This window comes from Dipodomys spectabilis, unplaced genomic scaffold, assembly GCF_019054845.1.
Source record: "Dipodomys spectabilis isolate Male_0828 unplaced genomic scaffold, ASM1905484v1 ptg000070l, whole genome shotgun sequence".
NCBI lineage: Eukaryota > Metazoa > Chordata > Mammalia > Rodentia > Heteromyidae > Dipodomys > Dipodomys spectabilis.
In genome coordinates this window covers 2,083,394-2,096,745 of record NW_024870747.1, presented here as the reverse complement: position 1 = coordinate 2,096,745, position 13,352 = coordinate 2,083,394, and positions in this window count along the sequence as shown.

The following is a 13,352-nucleotide window of genomic DNA, read 5'->3' as shown; positions in this document are numbered from 1 at the left end:
GGTGAGGAGGCAGGAAGAGGAAGATAAATGCAATATATCAACAAGAATTGTTGGGAAACATTTTGCATAAGCGATCTGCATGTTCATGGCAGGATTATTTTCTAATCAGAGAGACAGCTAGCACAGTGACAGTATGGGTGATACCTGTTACTCAATCATTTTATTCTCTTTCTTCAGTGAGGAGTTCAGAAGAAATGCTTAGTTCGGTGTTTTACAGATATACTTCAGGATTTCTTTTTCATGAATCAAACAATGGAAAGAACTAAATGCAACTTCCCTTAATAAAAAAAGAATAGAAGCTATATTTATTTGTATTACTATGCATGAAGAAATTCTGGAGATTTCTGGTTAATTCAGAGGGCCCCATGCAAAAATACAGGACAGGAGGAAAGTAAAACTGTTTTTAAAGTATAATAGGTTATCATTGCTGAAAAGTTTTACTGGACGTCTTTCGTTTGTTTTTTTTTTTGTTTTGTTTTTTGCCAGTTGTTCATTGCTCCAAAGCTGTGCCCTGGAGCCCTTTCCAAGTCACCACATGAAACTCCATTTCTGTAGTCCCTGTGGGTGTGGGTGCCTCCTCAGGTCACCCGTTGAGATGTGTGGCCAACTCCTTTATGGTGGATGGGCAGTGAGTGGATGTGTGTGCATGCTCCCCAGCATTTCCAGATGAGCCCAGCCCACCCTTCCCACCTAACTTCCCAGTCACAGTTGCTCCATTTCACCCAGGAGCTGGCAGCTATGGGTATGGAGTTGAGGCCACTGTTGCCCTCTCCTCCTCCAGCTGTGTTGGTACTGGTCTTCTGTGCTCCTGAGTGCGTGGCCCATTCTAGCGAGACTCTGTTCTGGGGTCACTGCCTGCCCCCATGAGTGTGGGGTGGGGGACACCCTGTTTGTACACTGTACAGTCCATTGGTAAAGGAAGGCTGGGCATGCAGTCTGCCCCCTTGGGGCCAGGCAGCCCAGCCTTGGTTCACCTCATCTGTTTTTAAGGGGGTCTGGGTACTGGAGCCATGTGTTGGCCTTTCTGCCAGCTGGCTTGTGACAGATGCAGCAGCTCAGCAACCTGGAGCCCCTTCAGCAACTCTGTGGACCTCCTTTTTCTGGTCCTTGTGGACTCGGGTACAGGGCCAAACCTACATATTCCAATCAGCACACCAGCTGCAGCACCGAGGGAATGAAGTTCCTCTTGCTTTGCTGTGTAGCCTCCTCCGTCGCCTTTCTGGCCCACATGGGCCCAGCTCTGGGTGCCATTCCAGGGATACTCCATTTGGAGGCAATGGGCTCACCCCCTACCCTCGTTGGTCTCCAAAGCAGGGGAAAATGCCTGGCCTTGACAATTTAGGCTGCACAGATTGAAGGCAGGACTTGCCTTGCCTTCCCCCCGGCTTTGGCACCTGAGTCTGGGTTGCTTGGTTTAGTCACTAATGGAACCTTGTTGGCTACAGCCCACCGCAAAGGTCCTGCGCTGCAGCAACAATGCAGTGTCTTGGACCCCCTTAGTGTCACCACATGGACCCCTGATGGGCCTACTTGGGCTGGGTGTGGGTTTCATCTCAGGACTCCCATTAGGAAGTGCCACTCTCCTTCGTGGTACTGCAAGCAAGAGGTGCCACATATAATATATACTTTCTAACATTTTCCTTCACTGAGATAAACAGAACTTGGAGATATAAATAAGTTTTATAAAAACAAAATATATAAACTATATCACTTCAACCTTTTAAACCACTATAATATTTTTATCCAGTAGGAATTCTGTCTGTAATTACCTATTTTACATTTGAATGTAACTAATGTAATGTATTTTGTGTGTATTTTACTATTCTAGTATAATTTCATTTGCACTACTTATAATTTTTTTCAAATTCTGAGATTTAATCACATGTTTATGGATAGGAATTTTGTTGTACTTTTATTTCAGTTTTCCATTATGGCCTTATGAATACAAACAATAAAATCCATTCTTGTTGGTATAAAGTTCAATGATTTTGGACTAGAGACTCAAGGATATAGCATAGCATTACATATCATACAGTAATGTGTAACACTTTGTTTAATACTGCTCCAAAAAATAATTGATAATTCAGGTGGCAGCCACTTCATCTGCCATGCTGGTCTGTCTGGTGAAGTAGGATCCTAGTGGCAGCTTGCCCATATCAGGCCATTGCAGGCACCTCGCCTGGGACTGTGGGAGAGGATCAGGGTACACCTGCTGTTCAGCTAGGGCAGCAACCCGGCAGCTGCTGTGTGAATGACACAGTGTCACTGACTCACATCTAACACATGCCTGCCCCGTGGGCTTGGGCCCTGAGGATCAGCCCCTGGGAGCACACACACACACCGTGGGGCAAGGGGTGCCTACCTAGGAAGGTGTTTAGACCAAACAGAAGCCACTCTGCAGATTAGCTGGTACAGTATATATTCTCGTTAGGGCAGGGGACAATTCTGCTGTGCTGTGGGGAGAAAACAAGAAGACAGACCCAGGCAGGTGAAGCCAACTTTTCGTACTCAGGCTGGCAAGGAAACTTTCCTCCATGCACTCTCCAGCAGGCTCAGGAAGCCCTTCCATGTTCCTTGTCCATGGAGTAGCAGCCAGGGAGACTCATGTCTGGTACTCCTTGCTGCTCTTTTGGGTTTGTTTGTTAATTTATACAGACAGCCCCTCCCTCAGACAGCATTGTTATTCTGAGTTTTGTAAAACATTCTGCATCTGAGCATTCCCAAGTTTGGTTTTTGTATTGTTTCTTGTAAATGCTTTGTGAAATTTGTGTTTTAGGTGTTGAGGTGCGAGAGAAGGAGCCAGATTATGAACACAGTTTCCTACCAGTCTTTCATTTAAAAATGAAAACAGATTCTCTATAAAAATGCCTATCAGGAAATAAATTTGAGAGGGGAAAAAAAGGCTGCTTTCTCATAAGATCAAAATGTGCTAGTTTTATATGCATGTTTTATGCGCTCAAAATACAATTAAGTAACTCACTATCTAGGAGCAATTGTCCAGAGCTAAGAGTTAAGTGTCTGGGACCTAGAGGCATAGTGTTTGTGAGGTTTATCCAAAGGGAGGGAAGAAAGTTAAAATTCATAAATGACTTTGTAGAATCAAGGTGGCAATACAAAATGAGAATCACAATAAACTTCGTTGCTATTCGGGGTCTTTTATTATTCCATATGAATTTTTGGATTGCTTCTTCTATTTCATTGAAGAGTGACATTGGGATATTTGTAGGTATCGCATTGAATTTGGATATAGCCTTTGGCAGTATTGCCATTTTCATGATGTTAATCCTCCCAATCCAGGAGAATGGGAAGTTTCCCTCTTCCATAGCTTTGCTTTAATTTTCTTTTTCAGGTTTTTAAAGTTCCCATCATAGAGGTCCTTTGCCTCTTAAATTAACTCCTAGGTATTTTATTTTTTGTGCGGCTAGTAAAAAGGGGTTGCTTTCCTAATTTCAGCTGCACTCCTATCGTTATTGGAATACAGGAAAGCCTTTATTTTCTTAGAGTTAATTTTATAATCTGCTAGTTTACCAAAGTTTCTGACCAGCTCAAGTAACTTGAGAATGGAGTCCATGGGTTTCATTAAATACAAGACCATGTCATCTGCAAAGAGGGAGAGTTTTACTTCATCTTTTACTATTTGGATCCCTTTAAGATTGCATCTTATCTTATTGCCCAAGATAGCATTCTAATATTAAGTTGAAAAGGAATGGAGAGAGCAGACATCCTTATCTTATTCCTGAATTTATAAGTAATGGGTTTAACTTCTCACCATTAAGTATAACGCTGGCTGTAGGTTTGTCAGTTCTTAGCAGAAAGAACAGCACTAGAGCAATATCAGTTCCAAATTTCAAACACTACTAAAAAGCCATGGTAATAAGAACAGCTTGTTTCTGGCACAAGAACAGACCTGAGGACCAATGGAGTAGGACTGAAGACTCAGAAATGAACCCCCTGACCGATAGCCACCTAATCTTTGACAAGTGAGCTAAAAAAAGAGTATGGAAGAAAGACAGACTTTTGAGTAAATGGTGTGGGAAAAATTGGTTAAACACCTGTTAAACTAAAGCTGCATCCGTGTATATTATCCTGCACAAGAATCAACTCCAAATGGATCAAAGACCTCAAAACAAAAGAGGACACCATGAAAACATTACATGAAGGAATAGGATAAACTCTAGGGCTTTTTAGCACATACCGAAATTTTCTTAATAGAGAGCCAGAAACAAAGAGTAAAGAAAAATAAGTTAAGAAATTCAATCCTTAATTCATCTCTTTATGAAACAAGTAATTTACTATTACAAGATGAGATGAAATTATAAATTCCAAATGCTGATGCAGTCTGTATGTAATAAACATATTACAATAGTCAGAAAAAGAAATCAAAGAAACGTTGGACAAATGGGATTGCATGAAACATGAGAGCTTCTGCAAGGCAAAGGTCATAGCTAGCAATATCAATAGAAAACACACGTTCTGGGAGAAGATCTTCATGAGGTATAAAACAGACAAGGTCTTATATCTAAAATGTACTTAGGACTCAAAAAATTAAATCCCCCAACAGCAGATCCTCGAAGAAACAACTGCTCGATAATTAAGTGGGCTAAAACTTAAAGAGAGACTTCCATGAAGAGGAAATAAAAATGGCCATTAGACACATGAAGAAATGTTCAACTATTCTAGCCACAAAAGAACTGAAAAATCAAGACAACATTGCGATTGCACCTTACTCTAGTTAGAATGGCTATAATGAGGAAATTTAATAACAACATGTTGGAGGGGATGTGGCTAAAACTGAACCCTATTTCATTGATGGTGGGAGTGTAAACTTGTTTAACCACTTTGGAAAGCAGTATGGAAGTTCTTCAAAAGACTTCATGTAAAGTTCCCCTATGTCCCAGCAAGCCCACTTTTGGGCATTTAGGCATTTACCCAAAAGATCACAAACATGGTCATACGAAAGTTGCCTGTGCAACCATATTTACTGCAGCATTATTCACCATAGCTAAGATATGGAACCAACCTCGACTCCTCAGTTCATGAATGGATCAAGAAAATGTGATACACACACACACACACACACACACACACACACACACACACACCACACACACACACACACACACACACACATACACACACACACAATGGAATTCTATGCCTCCATTAGAAAGAATGAAATTGTCACATTTGTTAGGAAATGGATTTGGTACATATTATATTAAGTGAAGTAAGCTAGGCCCAAGGAAACATATTTCCCATGGTTTTCCTTGTTTGCAAGGACTAGTATATGTCTAGGACAAGCAGAGAAGATCAAAGGCTATGGATGTATAACCATATAAGATGACATTAACTGAAAGGTACCCCAAGTCAGACACACAAGTGATTTTTTCTTTCTTGTTTTTGTTTTTAATATACTTATAATGCACTATGTGATTCTTTTGTAGGTTCATCCCCCCATGGTATAATCCCTGTTTTCATTGTATTTGATTCCAGTGTTCTGCATTTTTGTATACATTTTTGTAATTTGGGGTGTGGAAAGGTTATAGCAGAATGCTGAAATGGGGATGCAGGTTGACCCATTGTGATGATGAGATGTACAGGACACTGTGTCAAAAATGAATTTACAATGTCAGGTAGGGGTCAAGGAGGGAGGAGTTGGAGAGTTGGGGAGGGAAAGGGTAGTAGGGGAAAAACAAAGGAGGAGGTAACAATGCTCAATAGGAAATGTACTCATTACCCTACTCATGTAACTGTAAACCCTCTGTATAGTATTTTTACAATAAAAAATATAAAACTCTCTTCCTGGTATAGATTTCCAGTGCTGCCCTCGGCATTGCATTTTTTTGCCTTTTCTGGCTGTGGTTAGGTCCATCTGCCTAGTGGATCAGTAGTCTTCAAGGCTTCTTGGTCGTGAATTGGGACTTAGATTATCCAGTGATGGTTGGAACTAGGCCAAGGACAGGACAAAACCACTTCCAGGGCATGGCTTCTTCATTCCCCCCTCCCCAATGCAACTAGGATTGCAAGCAGAATTTCTATGAATTTGACTCCAGAAAACAACTACTGAACCAAAAGGAAAGGTCACCAAACACCTCCCTTCCTCCCCCATTCCTTCCTTTCTTCCTCCTTGGGAAAGTACAAAATAATTTTGCAGGTTTTAGCAAACACACAAATTGCCCACCACCTCCCCTTTTAAACTAGGTTTAAAGTCACTAAGTCATGTAAATGGATAATGCCGCACTCATTATTCTGGACAACTTCAGGTTATTTGATGCTTTAATTTGTTGTTGTTGTTGGTGGTGGTAGGAGGGCCTGAACTCTGGGTCTGGTTGCTGTACCTGATGAGCTTTACAGCTCAAAGCTAGTGTTCCTCCATTTGAGCCACAGAGCCATTTCCACATTTTTCTGCTTATGTGGTGCTGAGAAATTGAACCCAGGACCTCATGCATTCAGGACAAGCACTCCACCACTGAGTCTCCTTCCCAGCCTTAATGCTTCAATTCTTTAAATTTTATTTTTGTCAGTCCTGGAGTTTAATCTCAGGGTATAAACATATCCCTGAGAACTTCAGCTCAAGTGGAGCCCTCTACCACTTGAGCCACAGTGCCAATTCCTGTTTTCAGATAAGCATCTTTCAGACATTCCTGTCAGGGTTTGCTTTGATTAGTGAATTTTTAATTATTGGAATATTGCAGTTTATCTGAAATTTAAAGTTTTCTGTAAAACTTTGTCTTCAAGTATTCCAATAGTATTAAATATTACATTTACAATCTATTCTGTAGCAATACATTTTGAAATTATTATGTTAAGTTGAAAATCTTGCTGTTTGTAGAAAAGTCCAATTAAAGTCCAAATTGGAAATATGGTCATTTCAGCAGCCTTGAGTCTCCTTCATATTTATTTATTTATATTTGTGAAAATACCATACAGAGGGGTAACAATTACATGGGCAAGATAATGAGTACATTACTCATCAAGCATTGTTGCCTCCTCCTTTGTTTCCCCTTCCCATCTGTTCTCATCTGCCGCCCCCCATGCTCTCCAGACACCCCTTAGCCCGCCACCCACCCTCGCCGGCCAAGGTGTAAAGATCGTTTTTCTTTCATTTTTTATTTATTATTTTATAGTGAGAATACCAAACAGATGAGTTACAATTACATGGGCAAGATAACGAGTACATTTCTTATCAAGCATTGTTGCCACCTCTTTGCTTCCCCTTCCCATTCCTTTCCATACTACCCTCCTCTCCCCACCCGACCCTCCCCCCACCCCCCATCAAAGTTGTAAAGTTCATTTTTTGACCTAAAGACTTGTATATCTCATTGTTGCAATGGGTCCACCTGTATCCCTAGATAAAAGATTAGTTTTTGCCCATCCCCTACACAAATTATAACAACATCAAATACAGTGAAAGCAGGGGCTATACTGTGGGTGATGGACATACAAAGCAATATAGAAATCATCTTATAAATATGTTAGAAAATATCGCAAGGAAAAATAAACATGGAATCTTTATCTTGTGGTTCATTTCACCTAACACCAAATTCTCTGACCTATTCTGCTCGTCTCAGACATATTCTGGCTATTGCAAATAAGAGAAACCAGGGGAACTATGTTTCTTTGGGACTGGTTTACTTCAATTAATATCAATTTTTCCAAGTCTTTCCATTTCCTAACAAATAGGGCAATGTTATTCTTTCTGATGGAGGCATAGAATTCTATTGTGTGTGTGTGTATATATATATATATCGAACATATATATATATATCGAACATATATATACATCATACATATATATGATACATATATACATAAATATATGCTATATATACCATATATATGGTATATATATCATATATATGTATGTATATATACCTATACTTATATATAACATATATATATATACATATATATGTATATAGATAGATATATATATCACATATATATATGATATATATAGTAGATGCATGGATCAATAAAATGTGGTGTATATATATGTATAATGTGATATATATATAATATATATATATATAGGATCAATAAAATGTGGTATATATATATATAAAATGTGATATATATATATATATAATGTGATATATATATATATATATATATCACATTTTATTGATGCATGCATCTACTAAGGGGCATCTGGGTGGGTTCCATGTCTTAGCTATGGTAAATAATGGTTCAATAAACATAATTGTGCTGGTAGCTTTAATATGGTCTTGTTTTTGACCATTTGGGTAAATGCCCAAAAGTTGGATTGCTGGGTCATAGGGTAGCTCTATGTGGAGACTTTTGAGCAGCCTCCATACTACTTTCCAAAGTGGTTGAACAAGTTTACATGCCCACAAACAATGCAATAAATTTCCCTTATGCCCACATCCCCTCTAGCATCTGTTGTTATTAGAGTTCTTGGTTATAGCCATTCTAACTGGGGTGAGGTGGTATCTCAATGTTGTTTTGATTTGCATTTCTGTTATGGCTAGAGAGGTTGAGCATTTCTTCATGTGTCTATCGGCCATCCTTCTTTCAACTTCAGGGAAGTTTCTCTTTAAGTCTTTAGCCCTCTTATTTATTGGGCAGTTGTTTCTTTGAGGATTTGTTTTTGGGGGATTTAATATTTTTGAGTTCCAGGTATATTTTAGATATGAGACCCTTGTCTGTTTATGGTAGTGAAGAGCTTCTCCCAATCAATAGGCTTTCAACTGATCTTGCTAGCTATGTCCTTTGCCATGCAGAAGCTCTGCAATTTCATGCAATCCCATTCGTCCAACATTTCTTTGATTTGTTGTAATCCTGTGTGTCTATTAAGAAAATTTCAGCCTGTGCAAAGGAGACCTATTGTTTCTCCTATTCCATTCTTTAATGTTTTCAGAGTATCTGTTTTACTCCAAGGTCTTTGATCCATTTGGAGTTCATTCTGGTTCAGGATGATATATAAAGATCTAGCTTTAGTTTTCTACAAGTAGTTAACCAATTTTGCTAGCACCATTTACTGAAGAGGTTGTGTTCCTTCCATTCTAATTTTTTAGCTCCCTTATCGAACATTAGATGTCTATAGGTCTATAGGTTCATTTCTGGGTTTTAATTTCTAGTCCATTGGTCCTATGGTCTGTTCTTGTGAGAGTACCAAGCTATTTTAATTACTATATCTTTGTAGAAGAGTTTGAAATTTGATATTGATATTCCTCCAGCACTGTCGTTTCCGTTAAATAATCGTTTTTGCTATTCGTGGTCTTTTATTGTTCCATATGAATTTTTGGATTGCCTCTTCTTTTTACTAAAAGAATGAGGCTGGAATATTGATAGGTATCATATTGAATTTGTAGATAGCCTTGGGAATTATTGCCATTTTCACTATGTTGATCTTTCCAATCCAGGAGCATGGGAGTTTTTGCCACTTTGTAAATTAGGTTTTGATTTCCTTTTTCAGGTTTTTAAAGTTTTCATCATAGAGGTCCTTCTTTTCTTTGTTAAGTCCTAGGTATTTTATTTTTTGTGGGGCTATTATGAATGGAGTTGCTTTCCTGATTTCAGCCCTACTTTTCTCATTGTTGGCATACAGAAAAGCCATTGTTTTTTGAGGATTAATTTTATACCCTGCTACTTTGTCAAAGTTTTGAATGAGCATGAATAATTTGGGAGTGGAGTCCGTGGGATTCTTTAAATCCAAGTTCATGTCATTTGCAAAGAGGGAGAGCTTCTTCTTTCCTTATTTGGATTCCATTTTATATTTGAATCTTATTGCTGTAGCTAGGCATTCTAATACTAGTTTGAAGAGAAGTGGAGTGAGTGGACATCCTTATCTCATTCATTAGTTAAGAAGAAATACCTTTATTTCTTCACCATTAAGTAAAATGCTGGATGTAGGTTTGTCATATACATCCTTTATTGTATTGAGGAATGTTCCCTGAATTCCTAATTTTTCCAGAACCTTCAGTATAAATGGGTGGTGGATCTTGTCAGATCCTTTTTCTGCATGTATTGAGGTATCCATGAGGTTCTTATCCTTGCTCTTGTTGAAGTAAGTTATTGTATTAATTGATGTGCGTATTTTGAAGCAGCTTTACATCCCTGAAATGAATCCTGTTTGATCATGATGTATGATTTTTTTGGATGAATTGTGAAAGTCGATTGACCAAAATTTTGTTGAGAAGTTTTGCATCAATATTCATCAAAGAAATGGGTCTATAGTTCTCTTTCTTTGATGAGTCCGTGCCTGGTTTGGGGATGAGGTTTATGATGGCTTCATAGAATGAGTTCGGTAGTGAACTTTCTCTTTCAATTTCATTGAAGACTTGGAGGAGTATTAATGTGAGCTCTGCTTTGAAGGCCTTGTAGATTTCTGCTGTAAAACTATCTGGTCCTGGGCTTTTCTTAGATGGGAGGTCTCTTATTGCTATTTCTATCTCATTGCTTAATATGGGCCAGTTAAGATGGTTTAACTCATCTTGGTTTAGTTTCGGCATGTCTATATTTACTAGGAAACGGTACATTTCTGACAGGGTCTCAAACTTATTAGCATAAAGGTTTGAGAAGTATTCCTTATAATGTACTGAATCTTGGTTGTTTCTGTGGTGATGTTTCCATTCTCATCTCTGAGTTTATTTATTTGAGTGTGTTCTCTTGTTCTTCTAATAAGATTTGTAAAGGGTCTGTCAATTTGTTAATTTTTCAAAGAACCAACTCTGTTTTGTTGATTCTTTCTATGCTTTTTTGGATTCTAATTCATTTAATTTTGATTTAAATTTAATTATTTCTTTCCATCTATAGGAGTGGGGTTTATCCTGCTGCTCTGTTTCAAGGAGGCTCAGATGTGTCATTAAATTGTTGGTTTCAGATCACTTCAATTTGTTGATGTAGGAACTCAGAGCTATAAACTTGCCTCTGAGTACTGCATTTGCTGTGTCCCAGAGGAGCTGGTAATTTGAGTGTTCATTTTTGTTGAATATTATAAACATTTGAATTTCGTTTATGATCTCTTCCATGACCCACTGATGATTCAACAGTGTGTTGTTCAACCTCCATGTGTTAAATGACTTTCATTGGTGGCTTTTGGTGTTGAGTTCTAATTTTATTCCCTTGTGGTCTGAAAGAATGCAAGGTATAACTTCAATGATTTTGGATTTGGACAAGTTTGCTTTGTGACCTAAATGTGGTCTATTTTGGAAAAAGTTACCTGTGCTGCTGAGAAAACGTGTATTCTGATGCTGCTGGGTGAAATATTCAGTAGATGTCTGTTAAATCTTGGTGATCTATGCAGTTTTTTTATATCTATGGTTTCTCTGTTAATTTTTTGCCGAGTTGATATATCTAGTGGGGAGAGTGTCTTTTAAAGTCCCCAACAATTAATATCTTTGGATCTATGGGAGATGTGAGAAAAAGTCAAGTTTCTTGGATAATTTTGGATGCTCTTATGGGAAATAGATATTTAGAATTGTAATATCCTCCTGAAGGAGAGATCCCTTAATTAGTATATAGCAACCTTCTTTATCTCTTCTCACTAATTTTAATTTGAAATGTATTTTATCTAATATTAGGATTGCAACTCCTTCCTCTTTATGAGGCCGTTTGCTTGTTAGATTTTGTCCAGCCTTTTACTTTCAACATGTGTTCCTTTTTATGAGCAAGTTGTGACTCCTGAATGCAGCAGACAGAAGGATCTTTTTTTAAAAATCCAACTAGACAGTTTATGTTGCTTAAGTGTATTGTTAAGTTTGTTAATGTTGGGAGATAGTACTGAGAAATATTTGGGAGTTCCTGCCATTTTATGCACCTTCTTGGGGGCTGCTCCAACAGGGTTCTTCCTACGGTTCTTGGATTCTCAATTTGGGTGCAGTTTCTTAGCCTTTATTATGTTCCTGTTGGTTTTCTCAGTGTAGGACATCTTTAAGTAACTTTTGTAGGGCTGGTTTGGTAGAGATATATTGTTTCACTTTTTCTTTGGTATGGAAAATTTTTATTTGTCCTTCAGTTATGAAGGAGAGTATAGCTGGGTACAGTATTCTTGGTTGATAGTTGTTTGTCTTTAGGGCATGGCCTACATCATTCCAGGCTCTTCTTGCTTTAATTGTCTCTGCTGAGAAATCTGAGGTGATTCTAATTGGTTTCCCTTATAGGTAATTGATCTTTCCTCCTTGACAACTTTAAGGATCTTTTCCTTGGTCTGAATTGATTCTGTGGATATTATAATGTGTAGTTGTGATGTCTTGTTATGGTCTGGTCTAGTTGGGGTTCTAAAAGCTTCTTGTATCTGAATAGGCCTATCTTTTTGCATGTTTGTGAAGCGTTCTGCTAGGATCCTGTGAAACAAATTTCCTAGACCTTCTGTTTCCATGAGCTCCTCTACACCTATTATCCTCAGATTAGGCTTTCTGTTTGTGTCTTCCAAATGTTGAATAGATCTATCATATTTCTTGGATTTGTCTTAGATAGTTGTATGTTCTTCCTCTATAATATATAGGCTGTCTTCAATCCCCGAGTTTCAGACTTCTGCATGGTCTAACCTACTGTCAAGAATTTCTACTTTTTTTTATTTCTTTTCCTTCTAATTGGTCAGCTTTGATGGCTTCAAATTCTTTATTGGAGCTTTGTTTTAGATCTTGTATGAATTTGTTTACTTCCTTAATTTCGTGTTCAATGTTTATTCTCACAGGACTTAGCTGATTGGTTATGGTTTCCTTGGACTCTAATTCCTTCTGTTGGACTCCATTCAACATTCCCTTTCGGGTCTCCCTGACTTCTTTCAGCTGTCTTTTAATAGATTCCATGAATGCCTCTATTTGGTATGAAAGTAACATCAGTTTTGTGCTAGAACAGTATTTTAAGGCAAGCATCAACCAAAGTCCTGTAGTTGCATAGTCAAAAATTGACAGATACAATCTATTTCAACAGATACAATCTATTCAACATAAAACAACAATGTATTAATGGGCTATGAACAGCAAAGTAGAATTTGGCAAACCAGAAATGATTAGTTTTAGGGAGAAAAGGGGAAAAATAGGATTAGAGAGATGTGGATAGGTAAACGGAGAGTGAAATTAACCAAGTCTTAATCTCAAAGGAGAAAATGGATTGGACAGAATGATAGGAGAAAGAGGAGAGAAAATAAAAGAGGCAGGAAAAAATGGAAAAACCAAAATTTAAATTTAAAAAGTGAAACACAAAAATTATTCAAGTTTAAAGAAGTAATATTGAGTGAAGAATGGGAAAAGGATGAGAGGAGAGGAGGAGTAGAAAGGAGATATGAAGAACTAAAAATACTTATAATAAAAATAAAAATAAAAAATAATTATAATATTATATAGGTATTATGAGATAATATGGTTATTAAGGAATTTAAGCCT